The sequence below is a fragment of the Pinus tabuliformis genome, chromosome 9 (assembly GCF_031772625.1).
Source record: "Pinus tabuliformis cultivar Carrire ecotype Pingquan chromosome 9, CPIR1, whole genome shotgun sequence".
NCBI classification, from domain to species: domain Eukaryota; kingdom Viridiplantae; phylum Streptophyta; class Pinopsida; order Pinales; family Pinaceae; genus Pinus; species Pinus tabuliformis.
In genome coordinates this window covers 1,363,488,915-1,363,512,235 of record NC_142307.1, presented here as the reverse complement: position 1 = coordinate 1,363,512,235, position 23,321 = coordinate 1,363,488,915, and positions in this window count along the sequence as shown.

Here is a 23,321-nt window from a genome sequence, read left to right as displayed (position 1 = left end):
GAGCTTTTATTAAAAAGTGTATGTTAAATAAACTATTAATTAAAATATGTCAAAATGAAAATGATGAGAGGAGGTTTACACTCACAAATTTGAAAAAATTGTCAAAATGAAAATGATGAGAGGAGGTTGACATCACAAATTTGAAAAAAGGTAAAATGAAGGGTCTGGAAAATACAAAAAGGTCATCAATTTTTCATTTGATGAGCAGAGCGGATTTGAAATTCCAGGTCTGACTAAAACCATTATTTCAAATTTTGAATAAATTATAAAGTTTTCCCTCCACCTGAGGATTGACTAAACTGATACATACTTCAAATAATTATTATTATTTTTATGCGGAAGAATTTACCCAAAAGCCCACACGATTAATTTAATATTCATCTAACTTAATTTAATATCACATGTATTATTATAATTCATCTAGCTTATAAATGAATCAAAGTTTGGAAAATTTAAAAATTTTAAATATATATATATATATATATATATTAAAATTGAGAGGTTTTGTATTAAAAAGATTATTATATATAATTTTATATATATAATGGTTTTGAGAATGTTTTTATTTTTATAATAAATTTAATAAAAATATTAAAAAGAATATTCTATGGAGAAAGTTTTTATTTTAATATTTAAAAATATTAATGTTCATTTATTTTATATTAAAATTTATCATTTTTTAAATTATCTTAAAAGTATTTATGAATAGAATCTAATTTTAAGGGTGTCAATAAAATTGAGTTCATGACTTCTCAAGAACAAAGGTGCTTTAACTATAAAGACTCAACCAATTGAGCTAATCCTCAACGAAATGTATAAGTACAATGTTGTATCTTTCATATGAGGAACATACATATTTTGTTGATGTTGTAAACACCCATCATGTCACTTGTCGGAATTGAACCTAGGTGGAGAGGATTTCATTCCTACCTCCCAACCACCTAGGATACAAATAATTAATAATATGTTAATGAAATATATCATGTATATTCATAGTAATTTCATTATTTTTTTCTTCGATAGGGCGATTCACAAGGATCTACGGTGTAATGAATATAAACCCCAATGCACTGAAGTTCTTTACCACACATACAAGGCCCTTGAGGATGGCATGTAAGGCGATGACAAATTGGGAGAATCCGGTGGATTTCGAAAGTGAGGTGTTTGACCACATGTTGGATCGAGAAGGTCCTGGATATGGCATTGAATTCACCCTAAGCGAGAGCACGTTGGGGTAGTTACTCACCCGTGAGCATTCATTCAATGGCGATGGAAATGGAAGTTATTAATCAATTGGGTGATGTTTTTGAAATGATTGAAGGAATGTTCAAGGCAAGTTTGGGTTGGTTTCATATTTTAGCTAGCATATATGTCGTTCAGTCTACCAATCTTGGTAAGTAAGAGGGAAACAACTTTGTGTGTGTTGTAATCATCACTTTGGATGGAGGAGCTCCACCTGCTCTATTAGATTATGGATGGTAGAATGTAACGAATGGAGACAACACTGTTTCATGACAAGGATCTGCCATGTCTCAACCACCCTGAATGTTTGCTATAGTTGTTTAATTTTATGGTCTCTCTTTGGCACAAACCCACCATCAATACACTCAACAATACCCATGGTTTATAATTTTCATGTTTCAAGTGTTTTTTCTTACCCAGTTTTTATGTCTTTCATAGCCAATTTTTGTATCTATTATAATGATAAGCCTGGCTACTACTAGCTTCAACTGTAGATTTGGAAAGACTCTAGTTTGAACCTTGTCAAATCTTCTCAGTTTGATTTCCACTCAAGCATACTAGAGCTAGTCAAGATGTATACCATAGACATGGTTTATATATATGTTTGCAAGTTTACCAAAAAAAATCATTAAATTTTTACTAGTTAAAATGTTTAGAACAAATAAAATTTGTTAATATTAAACTTGTTTTGTAAAAATTATGATATTTGTAAAATTGAAAGATTCAATATTATATTATAAAAATGTATAGTCACTAATTGATTAAATGGATAAATTTTGTATGATTAATTATATGTGAATATGATTATATTGTTAAGATGAAAAAAATATTGCTAATTTTAAGAGATAGATTTTAAGAAAATAATCATGTTAAATAAAACTTGATTATGATATGAATATTAAAATAAAAATATTAACGATTTTAAAAGTTAAATTTATAAAAAATAATTATATTAAATTGAATTAAAAATGTTTCCTAGATTATACATTAAAAAAATATGAAAATTAAAAAAAAAAAATATATATATATATATATATATATATTCATACACATAGCATTGTCCTATAATTATCATAATACTAAATATAATCTCTATCACTTCTTTTTTACATTGTAAATATAAAAATATAAATTATTAGCACTATATAAACAAACAAATATCACTTTCACCCGGTGTATTATAATTGATGTGATATCAATATTAAAATAATTACAATAAAAAATAAATGAAAGTTTGCTTTTCTTTTTCTTTTTTCTTTTTTTTTTGCTAGATAATGTGAGTTTTGTGATGGCTAGCACATCTAACTTGTGGTTTGCGTAGCCACAACCTAGGGGCATCTAAGCCATAAAAAGCTATCCCACAAAGACTTGAATTGATTCTCAGTTAATTCTTAGTTGCTATGGCTTCTGCTATGGAGGAGGGAGTCGAATGGGTGTCCTTTTATTTTGGGGACTTTTCAGCTTCCAAAGTTGTCGAGTCTGGTTTTTTAGCTTCTTGTTTATTATGGGGAGGAGGGATTTTGTCGGCTCAGGTTTTGCTTGCTTCACAGTCAGCGCATTGGTTGGCAGTAAGTTAATTATAATAAGTGGCCTATCAGTTTGTCATTCTGGTCCCTCGAGTTGAGGAGACACTTACAGGACCACCACACAGTTAGTTCTATTCCAAGAGTGGAGGTCCTTGTGGAGGAGTAGCCAGAGTCCTCACCTAGGCATGTGGACATCCCACCCCCCTTTGACTCGCTTGAGGATCAAATTTGGGTGGTGACTGCAACATTGGAGCAGCAAGAGAGAGATTGACAACAGAGTCACCATGAGGTCGTGAGCTTTCTGCAGAACATCCAACATAATCAATGGCACATCTTAGACAACAAAACCTCTCTTCAAAGGGGCCAAAAATACTTGCAGGAGTGGTTGGATGCCTTCAAAGTAAGAATTTCGCATATGGAAGCACATGTACATGAGGAATTTCGATGACCAGGAAATGGTGCTCTTGTCAACCCAGATCCAGGTAATCTGGCTAGATAATCTATGCTTTTGGTAATTTTGAGTTTTTTGGTCAATTTTGGGCCTCCTGGGTTGTAAACCTTCAGTCTTACTATTATGAAAAGCTATTAGCTAGGATCTTCCACTTCTATCTTCAGGCCAACAAATCTAGTAGGAGTGAGGCCTTTGATTTTTTTATTGATTGTAACATACGATGCATGTTTCTCATGATTTAATAGAACATGTTGATCCAAAAAAATTTATATAAATACTTTTATTTTAATTTAATATAAATATATATATATATATATATATATATATATATATATATATATATATATTGAATTGGTTAATGCAACTAATTACATATACATGATAGACATGATAAAAGCACTTTATTTTAAGGACGACATTATAAAAACACCATACATTATATATATAGTATTTGATATATTTTTAAATATTCTTTAAAAGGATAAATCAAATGCTATTAAATTCATATTTTGAAGGATAGATGTTTATTTCATATAGAATGGGTTTGAAAAGGGAAAAAAATCAGTGATTAATGGAATATATGTGATAAAAACTATTTAATTTTAATTTATTTACTTATATATTAAATGAACAATATTATTATGTTAAGGAATTTTAGGATTTTGTTTCAAAATTATCCATGATAAATTTTGTATGGGGAGATAGTTCCTCTGTTAATTTGTTTCGAGTGTTCACATTGATTCTAGATCTACTGGTATTCCCTTTCAATCTCCTCATCTTCATCATCATTTTCATAAAAAGCTAGAAATCTAGGGCATTGTCCCTGCCAAAATCAATGCAAGATAAAAAAATAAAAAATAAATAAATAAATATATATATATATATATATATATATATATATATATATATATATATATATATATATATATATATATATAAGGTTAAATCTAACAAGATATGAGAATATATCCAATATATGTAGGATAAAACCTTAATATACAAGTTCATCGGATTATGGTCCTCTGAAATTCTTTGATTGGGTGGATCCAAAACAAATGGAACCTCTAGGGTCAAATAAAACTAGAGCTAGGGGAAAAGTATTCTTCAAAGTCATTTTCTCCAACTTAGAAGAAAGATCAAGGGTTTTTGAAGGAGGACCATAATTTTTTAATAATGCAGGGCTCTTGCGATTTTGGAAGGAGTAGTATAATCTAAAGAAGGAATATTTCCTTGTTGCCTTAATGTGGGTTTAACTCTTTTTTCTTCCAAAGGAATATTGGGAGGAGGAAACCCTTGAATGCACAGGAAATTCTATTAGTGACTTTGTTAAGGTATCGAAAGCTACTTAGAAAGGGATTTATATATATCATTTGCTTAGATTTGTGTTCATATGAATATCTCCTAGCCTCTTCTAGCTTCAACAAATATTTATTATTAGGATAGTCTTTGCAAGTAGCCTCTAGATTATAAACATGTCCCCCTCAGATGTAGATGTTGTCATGAATACAAGCGTCATATTATGGATTGTTCGATGAATGTAAAGGAATTGTTTGAAGAACACCCCTCTCAAAAATAGTAAGATGACTTAGGAAACGTCCCCCAAAGAAGAGAAACTTTGAGTCCTTAAGATGCCTCACAAACATGTTCAAGTCTCTCTCCTCTCCAAAGGAGTCTCTAGAGCAAGATAATATTCAATGAACCCTACAACTAGTAGAAGGAAAAACCTATAAGCTCTTACTGATTCATCTAGATCCCATGAGAAAGTTTCTAGAAGAGTACTAACAAAATCCATTATTACAGGAAATGGTTCACTCCCTATTGGAAGAAGTTGAAGCACAAGACATACCAGAAGATATGGATTTGGATGATTCATGAATAACTTCCCTTGCAAAAGAATGGCATGTAAAAGATATGAAGGACATTCTAGTTCAAAACGCTAGGATTTTTTACAAGGTATATATCCACTGCAAACAAGAAGACTAGTTGGGCTTGAGTTCTTCAAAGTCTTGTGGATTCATCCAAAGGATTTCAAGATAGTCTCTAGGAAAGAAAAGGAAGCCAAAAATGAGGTCGCAAAATAATCCAAGTAGGTGATGAAAAACTAGTTAACTCACGGAAAAGCATGCCAATGTTAAAGGCATTTCCTCCCTCGAATTCTTATATCTTAAAGGAGTTTTCTATGTAGTAATGATTGTCATAGTTAGCTTCTAATTATATTTTTTTGGTAGGTAGTATGCTAGTCTCAACCAATATTGATACAAATAATCTCCCAATTTTTTGTCCCCTTTTGTAAATTCAATCTATATGTACATTTTCCACGTTATTAAAAGGATACACTACCTAAAAAGAATGTGAATAATTTTATTTATAAATAGAAGAGTGTATAGAAATTATATATTAATAAATTTTATTTTACATTCAAATGTATATCATGAATCATACAAAAAGTAGGTTTCTTACAATTGTTACCTCCCATAAGGGAAATCCAAACCAATAATAGTGAAGGTATTGCAAAGTTATTTTTTCTATCAAAATTATGCAATACAAAGCTACCACATAATTATCTTTAGAACATGACGTATGGCTAGTAGTGCCAGCATATAGGTTACAAAATAATAGTTGGGGATAGAAAATTGTCCACAACTGTGCATGAAAGTTGAAAAATGAAATTTAGAGAACATAAGAAAAAAATATAATGAACCTGAGAATTCATACTTCCTCTAGAAGAAGTTGTAGGAGCAGGATCCCATGTTGTCAATCCTGGTGATGCTTGTCTCCTTCATCGAAGATGATTCTTATATGTTCCAATCCAGTGTCCAAGATAACTAGACAAGACAACAAATGATGTTTAACCCATTGGATAACACTGAGATGGAGAATTATCTCACTCCGATCTTTCTTCTTTTCCTAGATGACTTATCCCAATATAGTTTTTATTTTCCAGTATAAGGTGAGAGAGTGGAGTTACTAAGTCCTATGACCTCTAGTGTGTCTAGGTCTACAACCCAATCAAAAACATCAATATGAATCTCAGAGTCAAAGTGGGTGTTCCTATCATAAACTGCTTGAGCTTTGAGCAACCAAAATTCATCTTAAATTGTTGGGGAGGTATTTGTATGGTAAAGGTGACTCAAAGTTTGGGCTTATGACTAGGAATCACTCTTGCCATAGGGGTATCCATTTCTAGAGCATGTCTTGGTTGCATTCATTGTCGAGGCATGATAATAAGGAAAATTATGGACCCAATGAGAAAATACCAAAGAGACAGTAGGGGGTCAGGGGATTTGATGCCAAGTTGAGACCAACACAAAGTAGGTAGAGTGGAGAGATTCAAGGGTAGGGGTGGTAAATATAATGGTGGCCAAAAGGAGTTATAAAAGAGTGATCGAAGCAGGACCAAACAACAATTGGTCTTCCTTTGGAAGGATCAAATCCAAGCCACCTCCCTGTAGGATACTATATTTCACATTCACTCCTCATAGGATCAAAATAGAATTCAGGGACCAAAAAAATAGAACCATAATACTACAACTATAAACCACTTGTAATAAATTAAAATCAAAATTAATACCAAAACGATAGGGGAGGCGTGTTCTCAAAACCCCCCAAAAGTAACTTGGTATTGATCATTCCACCAATGATTATATGAACTAATTTCATGTACCCCGATGGACTGGTGAAAATTTGTGGAGAGCCCAACCAACAATTTAAATTGAGTGAAGGAGGGCCATACTAATGATATATAGTGAGTAATGAAAGTCTAGACTAGGAGGTCCTACATCCTCCTCAACTGCTGAACCATGATTGTAGACACCTTGAAGGTAAAAACCCATAAGAAACCTAGTAACACAACAATGAAACTAGATAACTACAACTCACACACAACAACTCTCGGAAGATGAGTTGGTCTTAGGAGTTTCCATATTAAGTCTTTGCATTGTCATTACCCATGAGTGTATGAGATTGCATTGGTTGGAATGCCATGACATCCCCCTCTTTAATACTTGGGATAACTATAGGGTGGCTAGTCCACTCCCCACCCTCCTTGGCACACTTTCCAACACCCCACCAAAATTTTAAATTTATCTTTTAATGTAAAATAACTTCTCATTTTAAATAAAAACAAATCATATAATATTAAAAAAATAAAAATAATATTTAAAATTATGAAATTTAAAAAGCCCCAAGGGTTAACTTAGTTGGTTGAGTCACTACCATTAAAGCATCTTTGCTAGTAAGAGGTCATGGGTTCAATTCCCTTGACATTCTTAGGGTCAGACTTTATAGCTTAGAATATAGGAAGTTATATTTTCAGGTAGATCTTCATAGTAAAAATATTGAATATAGGAAGTTATATTTTCAGGTAGATCTTCATAGTAAAAATATTTTGTGAATGTACAGGTCACTAATCTCTAGGAATCCTGAACCAGATTGAAAAAATCTATGAGATTTGAAAAACAAATTGCATGGTAATCAAATTTATATATATTCAAATATAAAAAATTTCCAAACAATATAAATAAAAGTAATTACAAATATTAAATAATTTAAAAAGAAACAACTAAAAATCAATATAAATTATTATATATAATTATTTGAACCAAAACCCAAAAACTATAGATTTATAATAATAATTTAAATTGAAATCTTAAAAACTATAATATTCAAACAATAATAGAAATATGACAACATCCCATGAATATTTAGATACTAAAATATCCCATTAATATTGAAATACCTTATGCAAATATTAACCACAAAGTATTATAATATAATACTTATTAAATTATTATGTGGTGAGAAAATTTTAAGTGGAGCTCTCTTGGCCTACACCTAATTTTCTGAATCGCTATTGTTTGAGTGTTGTGTCATCATTGTCACCTTCATTGTTGTTAATTGGGTTGCTAGTGTAGGCATAAGACCTAGGATTTCCCTCACTCCATCCTGCACGGTGCATCCTCACTTTGAATGCCCTTAGAATGTCACTGTTTTTTTTCTTTGCTCGTAGAAAACCGTTAAGGAATATCAAGTGGGTGTTGTATTTTCTATGTGATTCAATGCATGCACAATGAGTGCCCCAAACAAATGTGTGAAGAATTAAAATTCAATTCTTTCTTTGGATCTAGCGTTTTCCTCCTTTAAAAAAATAATGTGACACTTTTGAAGGAAAAACGGTTATTCGGAAAGTTTACTAGCCTACGGTTAAATAATAATTTTTTTCATGATTGGGTTTCTAAAAGCTGGTAAAATCATCAACCCAAGATCATTTTATATGTTGGAAATGGGTATTAGACATTTTTTTTTCGTAAACCAAGAAGATAGATACCAAATCCATAAGTTGGGTCCTTATTTCATGGGTACTAGGGTCATTTTTCTTACTTATTAGTCTTTGGAATTTAATCCCATGATGGATATTTCATCTAAACCTATGTGGATCAAGCTTCATTTCTCCATCTACTTTGTTGGGGTGAGGGAATTTTTAAGGCTATAGGAGATAAACTGGGCTAATTTATTACCAGTGACATGGAAAAAATTTGTGTATAAGAATTTGTGTTGGAATGGATTTCCCAAAAGGCCTTCATGAGGAAATTCAATTAAATTTAGATGTTTTGTCTCACCTCCACGATCTGGATTACAAACAAGTTTCTTTCAAGTGTAATATGTGTCATGAGTCTGGACACTTCACAAAAAACTATTCAAAAGTTTAAGTTTCTCGAAGCTTTCCAAATCCATCACCTCCTTATAAATAAGAGAAAGGATAAAATAAGCATGAATTCATTCCAATTAAAATGAGGCATAAGAGGCATGGAAATAAGAAGAAACATACATTTAAGGTTCAATCTCAGCATCAACCCCTTTCTAGCAATAGTTTTAAAGTCCTGAATGTTCTTAAGGCAGAAGCTAAGAATCTTGAGGCCCAAGTGGATCAGCCAATATCCAATAATACTCTTGTTCCAAAGGTCCCTCTTGACATGAAAGATGAATAAGACTGAGATCAAGAATCTACAATGAAATCTTTGGAGTGGAAGCATTGAAAGATCCAGAAGTTGGTAAGTTGGTCGAGAAGAAGTTCTCCTTACTATTCATATGTGCTTAAAAATTAACATTCTTCCCCACCGGTAATAAGAAGAAAGAAAAATTATAGTAGAAATAACTATGTATCTTAGATCTATCATACCTTCCATGGGTCAAGTGGTGGCTTTTAGTTTAACATTTTATAGAAATTTTTTGTTTTTTCATTTTCTTATGTAAGTAATTTGTCAAAATTTACTCCTACTCCATGAAGCAGTAGGAATAAAAATTTCAAAGAATTATTTTTGGACCTTTTCCCCTCGTATTTTTTAGAAGCTAGTTTTTAGTCTTCTTAAAATTTTGTAAGGAAAAAGCAATGCAACTTCTAATTTTAAATATAACCTATGTACTCATTTCTCTTAAAAAATTTATTAAACTATTATGAATAATATTTTAAATCAAAACTTTTGAATGTGATTCCTATTAAAATATAAAAAGTTTCATATAATGGTGATATTTTTTTCCTTTAAAGAAAGGAATTTGGATGCAAGATCTCACACACTAACATGTTGTACACTTTGTGGTTTTAGGATTTGGATAGAAATGTGGGAATCATTTCATTTCTCGACAATGAATTTAGTCATCCATGGGTTATGCTCTTAGTTGGATCCATTACGAATATTGCTAGTTAATCCATGATATATATTTTATGAATTCTAAAAAGATGTGTGAGTTTGGGAGGAACAATGTTTACTCAAATATATCATATATTTCATGAAAAAGGTGCGAGGATGTGATTTTGTTATCAAATAAATCTTTTACTATTGATTTTCCTAATATATGCAACAACATAAAGAAAACAACTACATATGATTCATATGCATCAAGTTTGATTGTCCCAACTCCTAATATGTATAACCGGAAAAATAATGTTACAAGTACTTCATGTTAACCTTGTTAATTGAATTGAATTTAATAATACACACCACTAATATATAAGTTGTTCATATAAAAATCACAATTCGTTAGGGATATTTATAATCAAATGTATTTTGTAACTAAGTTATGTGATATAATACAACAAATGCAAGTGCACTAGGAATTTCTATATTAAGCTCATTTATAAAAGATTTGAAATTAAAAAATATTAATAATTTTAAAAAAATAACCATATTGAAATGATGGCTCTTTTATATTTTACATTGTAGATGTACATGTAATGTAGGCATAACAATATATATTATATAGATTAATAATAACAATAAATATCACTTACAACCAACAAAGGTAATTAAATTTACTCTTATTTAAGTTAATTATGAATTATTCTTAGTACCCTTCCATAATCAATATATACAAACAAATATTACTTTCACTAAGTAGTATCATAAATGAATATTATATTTGATGTCATATCAATATTATAATGATTAAAATCTACCATTGAATGGAAGTTAACATTTCTTTTTTCCTCTAATAATAAAGTGAAAGTTGTTTTTTTATTTCCCCTTTTATTCTATAAGGACTGTAGTAATTAGTTTTCCAGTGCATATTATTTCAATACGGAAATTGATGAAACAAATGAAGCTCTTTTCCTTTTTAACCAAAGTTCCTTTATATTAACGAAGTGGAAATGAAGTCTCACCGAACTGGAGATCTTGGGTTCGATTCTTGTGCTACCCTCCCCGGAAATGGGGTGAATAACGGACATGTAAAAACTTGAAAATGATAAGGTCCTACCAAGCTTACAAAAAAAAAAAATGAAGTTATATTTTCTTTTTTTAACCAACCAGTGTAATCATTGTCTTATTTGGCCTCACAACAAAACCAAAGTTTAGGATAAGGATAGATAATGAAAGGCAATTTGAAACAATTCGAAACTAAAATGAACTAATATTACTTTCACTTAAAAATAATTCCCAAACATTTTATGCTAAGAAAAATATATTTTCCATCTATACATGTACGCTTGCCATTGCTTCTTTCTACATGTAGTAGGTGTCATACACTTGAAAACGTTGTGTCATACAGTTGAGCCTTCTATCCCCACACCAGAAGAAAAAAAGAACACCTTAAGAAAACAAACACCTCCTCAATGTTATACATTAACAAGATTTCATTTAGATCATTGGAATAGAAAGACAATTTACTGGAGTAGCAAGACAACTTACAGGAGGAATGAGGCTCTGCATTAACAATATTTATTTTAGATAGGTGGAATAGAAAGGAAATTTAATCGAGTAACAAGACAAATTATGGGAGGAATCAGGAAAATGGTTAGCAAGTAGATAAAGAAAGCTTACTCATGTGTATAGGATGCCCATGTTGCAGAAAATTGATGCTTTGTCACTTTTATGCTTTTGAGCCTTTGGACAACCTTCGATTTAGACAACAAATTATGAAGATATTGTTAAAATGTTATGAATTAAACCATTATTATTTCTCTATCCTAATCTTAAAACTTCGCATAAGCCCAAATCTATTAAAGATGCAATCTTATAAAAATTAACAATACCACACTTTCTAAATTAAACACTGAATTGTTAATGTGACGCTCAATATGTTTAAGCCATTATTGTTTATGCCTTTTGCAATTCCTCCTTGTCTAGGCTTTCCATTTTTATAAATCATGTACACTAGCAGTTGTGTAGAATCTAATGCTTCGATCGTGAGAGTTGTATAATGAATGTTGCAGCAAGAGAAATTAATGTCACCAATTCAGAAGCATATTATTCTTCAAAATGTGTCAAGTAAAATGATGGACTTGCATACATTGGGCACAAGTAGTTTTTTTCTATAGTCATTGAAGCACAAGAATTCACCCATGAATACATGCAACGCATACGAAACTTATTATGCTCATTTGCACAAATTCCTACAAAATTAGTCACTGTAAAATTGTCTCCAACAACAACCATTTTTTTAAATGAAATCTAGTAAAAGTAACACATGTCTTATTCTCTATTCACACTTCAACAACTTATTAAATTCAGTTTCACATTAATATAAAAACTTGCAGACATATGAAGCTACATCCATTAAATAATCTATTCATAAATTTTCTAGTGCATAAAAGCTACAGTAAGTAGGACATTTACTCTAACAATTTGTATGCACAAAAACTACATCCACTGAAGTTTTGACAAACACTTTGCAAGCATGCAATCTACAGCCATTGATGCCTTTTAACAAACACTTTGCAAACGTGAAATCTACAACCATTGAGGCATTTTGTCAAACACTTGGAAGCCATAATCTCTTAAGGAAGTTTGACACGAATATAAGATTCTCCCTTAACCTATTTAGCTCATAAAATTTATATATTAATTCTTCAAATGACAAAATATTAAAACAATGACTAAATCATCTTATTCTTTCACCCAAAACTTGACAACAGGCGCACAAAGTTGGCAGCAACAATCTACAAAATCGCCTAGATTTACAATCTGGGTTTTGAAAAGTTTTTTCATGGAATCAAATCAGGGGTTACAGGTCCATATGGAATGGATACCCCTTAATGTTTTCCTGAATTGGTACGAAACCATGCATAGATGCATTTTTAAAAACTAGCAAATATGTTGACTCCAGGAATTTCATTTACAATTTTTGTCAAACAGATGGCATGCAAGCTTGAATCTACAGCTATGAAAAACAAATAACAACCTATAATTAAATTATAATTACTTATGTATTGTCTAAATGCCTTTCAAAATCATTTCATCCACTATAAGTGAATTGAAGGGCTTTGAGATTCATCAAACATTATTTTCATTCAATCATTCCTACAAACCCATGGCAAGCATCTTGAACTATTGCAATACATAATGATTGAAAATTACCTCAATGATTCTCTTTAAAACTCGTCTTCCATCTTTCTTTCTTTTTACATTTTTATTTCAATGGCTAATCTAGTGAATCCTCCTGGTATATTTTAGGTATGCATCCATTTCTTGCTCTATTGGGCTGCAAGTTAACACTTATTCAAGCATAATGATAAAAATAATAATAGCATTCCTCGTTCACAGATTTTTTCTAACACTTCGCAAAATATCCTGAAACCCTTTCTAAAACATGTCTCTAATTACATGAAACAAAACCATAACTCATGAACTCTTACCCAAGTTCTTTGGAATTTATTTATTGCCATTACCTTCAGCAATATTTGTCTTTCCTTTCTCAAATGCTACGATACCAATGTTAGTACAATAGACTACACCAATAATTATTCCATAACATCTTGAGATCTAAACATCCATTCATATAGACCACTCTTAGCCTTCATTTTCAACTATCCAATAAGATTCCAAATAACAAGCTTAAACAAAAATTAGATTCTTACAATAATTTAAATTTCTACTTTTTATTTTATGCTAAAGATATACTATAATTTTAGGACAATAAAAATTATAACTGAAGAGATATTCAACTAAAATCGTTGAGAATATAATCCATCTTTAATCCCTTAACCAACTCATTTGAACCATCCGGTTTTCTACCCAACCATATCCAGGGAGAACTTCTCCCCTGGAACCCCCGAGCTGTAAGAGCTCATAAACAGTACCAAAATATAGGTGTAGAGAGATATCCAAGGCAATTTGAGGAAGATAAGTTCCACTTCCTCCCAACACCACTCATAGTCAGCTCCACCAGGTAGAGCTACATAGTAATTTAGTAAATAGGAATTTCAAAATCATTTTGAAAGCAATTGGCTACTCTCCAAGTATCTCACTCTCATAATATTTTTCAAATCTCTCCAACTCTTGGTATCAAAACCTCCCTCTCCCCCTAAGTGAGAATACATGAGGCACATATATAGGAGGAGCCACAAATTCTTGTCATAAAGGAGGAGTAATATGCATGTTGTGTATTCCATTTAGAGGAGTGTAACTCATGCCATTAAGAAGAGGTATGCATTCTTTAGTTAAGGAGAGTGTAACTTATGCATTAAAGAGAGTGTAAGAGGAATATTTTATGACATGTCTTTAATGAGTGTAAGAGGAATATGCCATTATTTGATGAGTTCATAAAATATAGTGTAATGTATTATTAAAAGAGAGAGATTTACATAGATCCATGAGAGGCATCAAGGAGAGAGGTGTGAAGTGATTGAGGAGATGAAGGTGACTTGTAATGTCCTTTTAATAAGATATCATAGTCTCATAAAAAATAATAATAATATTGAGGATTAAGTTGAGATTGAATAATTAGGATTGATTAATGATAAGTTAAGTGATTTTCCTTCAACTATACTCGTTTGCCAATTTATGCAACGTGATTTACTATTTTTGGAAATTCATACTTGAGATGCTAGACATGACTTTCTATTTTTAGAAAATCACTCTAGGATTGTTAGAAAAGAGGTTTTATTAAGGAAATGCATCCTTAGTCTTCCCATGAGTGGTATTTTTCTTCAGGAGAATAGGGATTCTGCACCCCTATTGCATGCATCTTCGTGCCTTAGTAGATTGAGGACTCCACACCCTGATCTACTCCAAAGATCCAAGATTCCACACCTTGATCTTTTTATATATTCAGGACTCCACAACCTAAACATTTTACTATATATACAAGACTCCACATCTTTATCTTTCATGGATTTAGGACTCTATGCCTTAATTTCCATGGCTTTTCATCTACTCTGTTGTGAAACTCCACGCTTCACCTTAAGGTACTGATTGTGAGCTCATACCCATATCATGGTTCGTTGGTAAGGCCTTGTTCCTTCACCTGCACACATCACAATCTCATAGATCAAAGGAATCAATGAATTTCATAATTAACTTATTTACATTTTACTAAAGATTGTGCATGACTTCCACAACCATTTTGGTTCTAGAGAAATGACTTCCACGGCCATTTAAAATTTGAACATCCTTGTTTGAAAATAACCATGTTCCATATCACATCCTTCTCAATACAAGATTAAGCATATAAAATCATAAAAATCATGTATCATGACTTCCACAGTCATTTATAATTTGAGCATCCTTGTTTGAAAATAACTATGTCCCCTACCACATCTTTCTCATTACAAGATTAAACATATATAATAATATAAATCATGTATCATCCATAAATCATAATTAACCATATGTTCCACATAACCATGATCATCCATGGATCTATGTGTCTCAATCCTGAATCAACATCCATGTCATACACCTATTGCCAAACTAAGATACGAAAAGAGAAAACATCAATAATATTCTCTTAACCAAAATCAATTCTTATACACACAACCATAGATATTATCCTAAGCACACAAAAACTAGGTGACCCACACCAGTTCTATAGCATATAATCACGTACATAATTTTCTCACGCATAATATTATATCATTATATAAAAATAACCCTCTCTAAGTGTCATCAAAGCTATCTCACCAATAAGGGACACTACACTTTCCAAGAAAATAAATGACACCAAGACAAAGCGTCTAACACAAAACTTGATTAAGGACTTTTCCTAACCAAGCCTATCCATGATAAACATTTCATCAAACACATCATGACCATGTAATACACAGGTCATATAAACACATCCGATGATAGGGACTTCATACTTATCTGAGAATTGTTAAGAAGGTTTGATGCCTCCTCACTATTGGGTCATGCATTCATTTTTCATTCATTTACTAAATAAAACATGATGAGATCCATAACATAAGTCTTTCATAAACCATACTTGTAATCAACATATGACTAGCAGACTAACAATGATAGAATAACCATTAAGATCACATAATAACAAGCACATTTACCCATAATACACAAGAGGAGAAGAGCTCTTATTAGCATATACAAAATGCAATCAGGTCAAGGACTTCCACATACCACCCGACCATAGATTGGGTTGAACCAAATCTTTATTTTAGCCAATCACCCCCCTTCCATATTTCAAGCATGAATGTGGGACTCACAACATAACCAAACAAGCCTTCCTTGAGCTTTACCACAATCCCACCAAGGTTTCATAGGCCCAAACAAACTAACATATAATATAGGCTTTACCGCAATCCTGCCATATAACGGTCACAGGATCACTAGGCCCTAAAAAACATGGATGCATATGGATATCTCCTCCTAAACCGTGAGGAATTTGTTTGTCTCCACTCTCTAGGATTTACCATGTATCCCTCCATAACCGTTCAAGGGATTCCTAGGCCTAACGAGAGAACACACCTCTAGGCTTTATCATGTATCTCGCCATTATTATTCAATGGAATCCTAGACCTAACGAGGGTATTCACCTCTAGGCTTTAGCTTGTATCCTTCCATTCACCGATCGAGTATTCCTATGCCCAACGAGGTGTTCACAACCAGGGTTTACCGTTTATCTCGATGTTACCGATTGAGGGATTCCTAGGCCCTGTGATTTCTCCTGAGACCACCCCACTCAGTTTCGATACCATCTAGAAATGTTATGAAACCAGCTCACAAAAAGATAGAAAATATAGGTCAACGTCGTATAAATAAGCCTCTTTGAGGGGGCAACCTCCTTTACATTACACAAATGAACAATTCTTGGATGATTCAAATGACAAGACCTCCTTTCTATATATAGGAGTCTAAGGGGCCATAATATAATCAGAGCCGACATAACAATAATAATGTAAGGGCACAATAATAACAATAGTGGGCTTCTATGGGGCACAATAATAATAATATGGGGACTACATGGGCACAACAATATAATAAGGGGGTTGCACTAATAACAATAAGGGGTTACACTAGTAGTATAGGGACCTAACATGCCCCTCTCCTTCAAAAAGTGTTGTCCTCAACGCTTGAGTAGTTCTGGATGCTTCTGTATAAAATTCTTGTCCTCCCATGTGGAATCTTCAACAGGTAAGTTCTTCCACTTGATGAGATACTCTAAAATTGATCGATTTCATAGCTGTCGGGTTCTTGTTTCTGTGAATGCTCCAGGTTCCAATATATTTTTTCCTTCCTTGTCAAGTTCTGGAAATATTGTTTGAATTGGGATCTTCTCATTATGTAAGGTCGTTAATTCTTAAGTGCATGTAGTCTTTCCAACATTTCATTCTCATAAATAGCTTTGAGTAAATACTTTCCTTTGATTGGACGAATTTTGAAAGCAATGGGTCTTTCTTCTTGAGTTAAAACATCACCAATTCCATTTCCTTATGCATCATATTCCATGATAAAGGTTTTTGTGAAGTATGGCGTAGCTAAGACCGGTGCTTGGCACATTGCCTCTTTAAGATGTTCAAAAGCCTTCGTTGCTTCTGGAGTCCATGAAAATACATCTTTCTTCAATAATAATGTTTTCAGAATGTCTTCAGTCTTCATTCTTATTTGATGATATCCTGAATGAAGATCCAACTTGGCGAAGTAAATTAATCCATGCAATTCATTAATGACATGAATGGGAAATTTATCTTTAATAGTCAGTTTGTTGAGCTCTCTATAATCCGTACACATGCGGCATGACCCATCCTTCTTGTGCATCAATACTACTGGAGAAGAGAAAGAACTTTGACTAGGTTGAATTATACTAGCCTCTAACATTTCTGCAACCATATGTTCAATTTCACTCTTTTGGGCATAAGGATATCTATAAGGCCTGATGTTTGGAGGAACACTTCCTGGAATCAAATGAATAGAATAATCATGATCACAAATAGGTGGGAGGCCTTTGGTAGTCTCAAATACCTTGGAATGATTGTCCAAGACTTTTTGGAGATTTGGAGAAATAGATGATTTCGATGTGGGAACCTCTAGCGAACATAATTGTGCAATTACGCCTCGTTTTTCTTTCTTTAGAAGATTTGTCATTCTGTTAGAGCTGATTATCTTTCTTGGTTTCCCTGTGATACCCCTTAATTCAACTTCCTTTCCCTTCGAAGAAAATTTCATGAAAAGTTCTTGAAAATTAAAAGCTATTGTACCCAAGGATTGTAGCCATTGGACTCCTAGTACAACATCAGCACCACCCATTGGAATGGAAAGCATTGGGTTATTTAATACATATTCTCCCATGGAGACCTTGATATTATGGCACTTTCCAGAGAATTTTATGGTTCCTCCACTTGCAACCATCACTTGACACTTTGGTGTTGGGTATAGGAAGCAATTCAATTCCTTGGCTATCTTACAATGAATAAAATTATGGGTACTACCCGAATCAATCAACATTGTTACCTTTTTCTTCTTGATATGTCCTTCTATATTGATAGTTTGAGGAGTGGGGATTTCGACCAATGCATTACAAGATATGGTTGGATCCATTTCTTCTTTCTCAATGTGGTATTTCACTTTTTGAACCTTTTTCTTCTTGATATGTCCTTCTATCTTAAGAGTTTGAGGAGTGGTAATTCTTGCCAATGATTTACAAGATATGGTGGGATTCATTTCTTCATTCTCTGGGGTTGATTCTTAGTGTATATCCTCTTCTTTTGATGTTTCTTTCTCCTTTTCTTCCTCCTCTTCACAATCTATGTAAAATAATTTCTTCTCGGCACACTTATGACCTTTAGTGTATTTGCTATCACAAATATAACAAAGCCCTTTTTCTCTTTTTTCTTCAAATTGTTGTGGTGTAAACCTTGTAGGTTGTGGAAGACTAGGAGAAAAACCACTTCCAAATTTATAGTTGTGAGTGGTGGGACTCCTTGTTTCCATAATTCCACTTTCACTTTTTCCTGCCAACCTGAATGCCTTCTCAAATGAATTAGGTTCCCAAAGATTAACCTCATGTTGAATGTTATCCTTTAAAGTCCCTATGAAGACATAAATCCTTTGCTTCTCTGGAATATTATTTACCCTTATATTCAATTTTTGAAAGTCCTCAATGTGCTCTGCCATTGAACCCTTTTGTTTGAGATTTATCAATTGGCTAAAGAGGGTGTTTGTATTTGTATCCTCATAATGTTTTATCATTTCCTTCGTGAAAATTGACCACGTGACAAGTGGTTTACGAGAAAAAGGCCCTTCATACCATAAAAATTGATTCAGTTGTAAATATAAAGATGTAATATGTAACTTTTCTAACAGTTGCACCTCATGTAGATCAAAATATTGCTCTATCTTTAGTATCCAATTTACCGGATCCTTCCCATCAAACTTCCTCATATCGCCTTTTCTTGATTTTATGAGCTCGATCTTGAAACGATTGTAACTCGTAATTTTGGATCTTCCAGTTCTAAAATTACGTCTTGTAGTAGCTCTCTGAGTCCTCTTTCTAATCCTGCATTCTGCAAAGAAGAGTTACGTCAAATCTCCCACAAGGATTTGATTATAGACAGTAGAGCAAAATTGTACGAAGTTCCACATGTCACTGTTTCAACCTTAGGACCTGAAACCGATGCACAGAAAACTACCGTCCGTCATCTTTTTGTAACTTCTTACGAAATTTCAATCTGATGCTCAGAAAGAAAGTTGTGACGATATTCCCAAGGTCACATGTTTGGAATGTAATTCGGGGGCCTGCAGAAACCCTAAATTTCTTGGACCGTATCTCTGCAAATATAGAAAAGAAAAATCTGAATTTTGGGTTCGACCTTCACCAAGATTTTGGTTCAAATGGGTTTTAATTTAAGAGTCTTAAATTTCACAGAAAAGAATTATAGTGAAAATTCCACGATGACCTGTTTGAGATGGAATTTTGGAGCTTGCAAAAACCCTAACTTCCTCAGATCAGATCTCCAAAAATATAGCGAGAAAATATCTTAAATTCAGGCCCAAGGTTCAACGAGATTTTGTCTCAAATGGGTTTCTTTTTTCGCTTCTGAAACGTCGCATAAAAGATTTTATAGTGAAAATTCCATGATGACCTGTTTGGAGCAGCAAAACCCTAGAATCCAAAGCTTTGACACCAAATGTTATGAAACCAGCTCACAAAAAGATAGAAAATATAGTTCAATGCCTTATAAATAAGCTTCTTCGAGGGGGAAACCTCCTTTACATTACACAAATGAACAATTCTTGGATGATACAAATGACAAGGTCTCCTTTCTATATATACGAGTCTAAGGGGTCATAATATAATCAGAACCGACATAACAATAATAATTTAAGGGCACAATAATAGCAATAGTGGGCTTCTATGGGGCACAATAATAGCAATATGGGGACTACATGGGCACAAATATATAATAATGTGGTTGCACTAATAACAATAAGGGGTTACACTAGTAGTATAGGGACCTAACAGGAAATCCATCTCAACCAAATAAAAGATAACCCCGTCCCACCATGGTTGTACGAAAATGGCAAGGCAAGGCTGAAATCCATTATCACACCTAGCAAGACCCATGCCAATGACAGTAAGAGAACCAAATACACACATGAATTGGCCATGCATGCCAAATATAGCAAAGAAAACACACATCCAAATCGATACCTACAAGTAATCTCAATGTATCTCTTTGATCCAACTCTTCCTTGATTGACCTTTGCTTCCCTTTTCCTTCTTTGTCCTTTTTTTTCTTTCCTTGATCCAATGCTAGAGCTTTCCAAGAAAACTCTAAGTGTGCAAGAGTATGAGAGAGAGAATAGAGAGAGAGCTCCAAGCTAAAACTGACAAAAAGCTATGAACTGATTTTCAGAAACCTTTTTATCAATGAGGCCTCTTATTTTCTTCATTTTCCATTATTTTCCTTCATTTTTCTCCTCACATGCAACATGTTACCATTCACCTTCATTTTCTCCTAATTTCCTTTATTTTCCAAAATAAAATGTCAATTAATGCCTCTTTCCTTTCGAATTCATTTTCCATTTCCTTTGCCAATTTCCCTTGGCCATGATAAACCAAATGAATACCCACACTAGGATGTTTTCCCAAACATTCAATTTGGAATATGTGTCTCATGAACTTGGTCTTATTGTGCATTTATTAACTTTATTACATCGATTTTTAACCCAGGCCTGTTACAAACCCCTCCTCTTAGGGGAACACCATCCTCAATGTTCAATGACACCTACAACCAACAAAACCATTGAAAACCAAAACATACTACCCATGGATATCTATAACATAGCTCGATGCAACATTTATAATAACATCCTATTGAAAACATGACAATCATATCATGTAATGGAGCTCTATAACACAACTCATTAGGGTATTACAATAACAACCACATATACTTATGCACATTTTCTTCAATTATATAATAACCATATTGTTTGTGGAGCTTTATAAATAAAGCTCGATACAATATATATAATAGTATACACATACCCATTTTCTCAACAAACAAATAAAAGGATATGATTTCTGCATTAGCAACAATAAAATCTAGAGGCTCACACCTCCACCCTCAAAAGTAGTACCAATATTCACCTCCTTCCCAAAGTTAAATTCTACATCCAATGTCCAACGCTACAATCCTACACCACTTGTCCTCGCAGTGAACAATTACTGACTCATTGTTCCAGGGCACACTCCCAATGTGCTTCTAATTCCATCTGGAAATGCCAATGACCAAAAAAAATCCATCCCCCGGCCTACCTTTTTCTGCTACATAGTCCCTCAGGAAATTCAGTCACCCCCTTCCGCGTAGTCACTCACCTTCCAAGTTCCCTGGCATACCCTTTCTCGAGCAATCCATCTCTTGGAAAGGATTCCTCGCATCGAAAGGTCAAACAACCAAGGAATATACCTGCTTCAAAACCATCATATCAGTCATAGCATGCTCATGGAAATCAATGGACACGATTGGGTACCATTGTCCCATAATGGCCCTATTCCTAAAGTGCTTTACCTACATATTGTTTCATGTTCCAATTCCTTTTGCTACTACTGCTAATCCTTGTAGTCAGTTTCAACCACCCAACCAGGAATTTTCATGCATTCCTATACCAAGCACATAATTTCCATTAGATTCAAAATAAATTGAAATAAATTCATATCATACCTCTTCAATAGCTCGTCAATGAGCTACACTTGCAATTATGTTCACTTCCTATCACAACAAGTGAAACTAGTTGTTTGATCAAATCATCATGTATAAACATATTGCATCAAGTTACCTCAAAATGCAACCATCATAATCAAAATCATAGATCACATGTAACCATCATAAATCAAAAGGGTAGATCACATGTAATCATCATAAACCATAATCATAGATCACATTCATAATTAAAGTTGAAATAAAATATTGATACTTATCCGTAATCTATCCTTTGTCCTTTTCATACCCTCATTGGATCAATTACCACACCTGACAAACACCGAGTGCCTTTTCTCAACCATGTACACATACACATTTTGTGCATCACACACATACAACCACACATAGCATACAACACGATACAATACATGCACCTACGCCTAGCATACAACACATACATCTACACCCAGCGTACAACGTAACACATACACCTGCATCCAGCATATAACACAAAACATGTTGATTTGGGGTAGCATCAGATGTGCTCTAGCCATGAAAATTGGTGGAGAGGCTAAGACACATGAGATCTCCAAGACCCAGAAATGGTTTGGACAGATTGTAGCCAATTTGGGAGATATGAAAATAATTAATATTTTTAATGGAGTTCCTAAGTCTAAACTTAGGAAAAATAAAATATTAATGGGTATTAATATAAAACTGGGTTAGAAGGGTCAAAAAGTCATGGATCAATCCAAATATAATCTTATATATTGATTAGAGATTTAATATCATTCGTTGATGGACCAACGAGAAAAGTATAAGAAGAGGCTTGAGGGTCAGTTGGAGAACACACCAAGAGAGATCAAGAATTTGATTTTCTGGGGCAGGGTTTGCTGAGGAAATCGAGTGAGTGATCTGAGTTGTAGCTGAGGAGCAGTGAATACATACCAGAGAGGCAGAGTTAGTACTAGGAGGATCCGTGCAGTGCTGGGAGAGGTTGACGCGGAGCCAGTTAGAGGCAACTAGTGGCCATGCAAAGGCAGTCAAGAGTTGCGCAGAGCCAGAGAGGGGAAACGTGTGAGATGCAGAGGGTCTAAGGGCTGACGCAAAGGCTCCATAAGCTGACGTAGAGCCCAGAGAGGCTTATATGGGGCCTAGAGGAAGTGCTAAGAGAATTTTGTGGGATAGACTAAGAGATGGAGAGCTGGATAGGGTGACACAGTCCCTATCA